At 40.3% G+C, this 1,697-nt stretch overlaps 1 protein-coding gene across 1 annotated transcript in view; it reads left to right on the forward strand.

Annotated features, from left to right (window-relative positions):
* Retnlb (resistin like beta) overlaps positions 1-1,697 on the forward strand; it is a 73,498-nt gene that overhangs the window by 69,817 nt on the left and 1,984 nt on the right. The gene's annotated exons all lie outside the window — the stretch shown is intronic.

The raw sequence follows: 1,697 nt of genomic DNA on the forward strand, positions 1-1,697 counted from the left end.
ATTAATATTCAGGTCTTTAATCCATTTGGACTTGATTTTTGTGCATGGCGATAGATACGGATCTATTTTCATTCTTCTACAGGTTGACAACCAGTTTTGCCAGCACCATTTGTTGAAAATGCTTTCTTTCTTCCATTGAATAATTTTAGCTCCTTTATCAAAAATCAGGTGTTCATAGGTTTGTGGGATAAAATCTCGGTCTTTTACTCTATTCCATTGATCGACTTCTCTGTTTTTATGCCAGTACCAAGCTGTTTCAATACTGAAGCTCTGTAATAGAGTTTGAAGTCAGGCATGGTCATGCCTCCAGAAGTTCCTTTATTGTATAAGATTGTTTTGGCTATCCTTGGTTTTTTGTTTTTCCATATGAAGTTGATTAATGTCCTCTCAAGATCTGTGAAGAATTTCGATGGGATTTTAATGGGGATTGCATTGCACCTATAAATTGCCCTTGATAGAATTGCCATTTTTACTATGTTGATCCTCCCAATCCACGAGCAAGGGAGAACCTTCCATTTTCTGGTATCCTCAAAGGAATCTCTAGTACAAATCTAACTTCAACTCTCTTTTTCTTCCATCCTGCCAGCTCCAAGAAGTGGGTAAGACCATTTTTACACCAAACCAGGGGCTCATGCAGAACGTAACAGGTATATATTCCTTTTACTTTGTAATTTCTCCCTTCCACAAGCAAATTTCTACTGACTTGCCATCTTAACAGTAGATGCACTTTTTATTACACTTAGCAGTAGCTTGTCAACCTCACTACAGTATATACTCTCTTACTCATTGCTCTCAAGGACCATAGAATTTTCTCTAAATCTTTAGCCTATTTCATAGCATTTTGAATTCACACAGCAGATCCCATTTATTGAACAGGCATGTTACTCTTTAATACTTAAAGGAAGACAGATCCACTTAAATCTCTCCTTCCCAGACTTTCCCACTGGGTAGATAGCTCAGCCCTGATTACATGTTCTATCACCCAACACAAAGCCCCTTACTACTGCTGATGTAGCAACTGGTATGCTTACCCCATTTGGGAAAAGGACTTAGAACCCATTGGAGAGACATGCAGCCTCTCTTCCCTAACAACTCTGGTTCTCCTGTTTGAATTTGGGTGCCAAGTGTGTTGTGTATGACTTGTTTTTAGGATACAGAACACATTCTCTGTGTCTGTTGCTCTAAGTGCATGCATGCACACATGTGTATGAATTAATTTTGGGAGCTAGACAACTTGAGTGCAGCTCTATCACTGAAAAGCTCACACCAGAATGTGTTGTGAGTCCCTAATGCTGCATCTATAGAGCCCTCTGCAAGGTTTTCCAGGAACCTCCATGGGCCAAGAATCATGACTTGGCTGTTCAGCTAAACAGAGTCAATAGCTGATTGCTTTTCCCATAACTTCGTGGAGGAAAATCTTATTTCAGCTTCACCACATAAGTGAAGAGGCTTTACTTCCTCAATCTCAAGAAACTCACTGTTTGTACTTTAACCAAGTGTCTTAACTCACAGGAAATTGCTGTACAAGATATCCGGGCTGTCAAAACATACTGAAAGTGTTTACCTCATTGGGGTGTCCTTGTATATATTTGTGTATCCAGGTCAACAATCCCAGTGTACTAAAGCATCTCAGCTGCTCAAGCCCTGGAACCACTCCTGAGCTTCTGGTGAGTCAGTCAGCACTGTGGGGACCCTCT

The sequence above is a fragment of the Microtus ochrogaster genome, chromosome 2 (assembly GCF_000317375.1).
Source record: "Microtus ochrogaster isolate Prairie Vole_2 chromosome 2, MicOch1.0, whole genome shotgun sequence".
Classification (NCBI taxonomy): Eukaryota; Metazoa; Chordata; class Mammalia; order Rodentia; family Cricetidae; genus Microtus; species Microtus ochrogaster.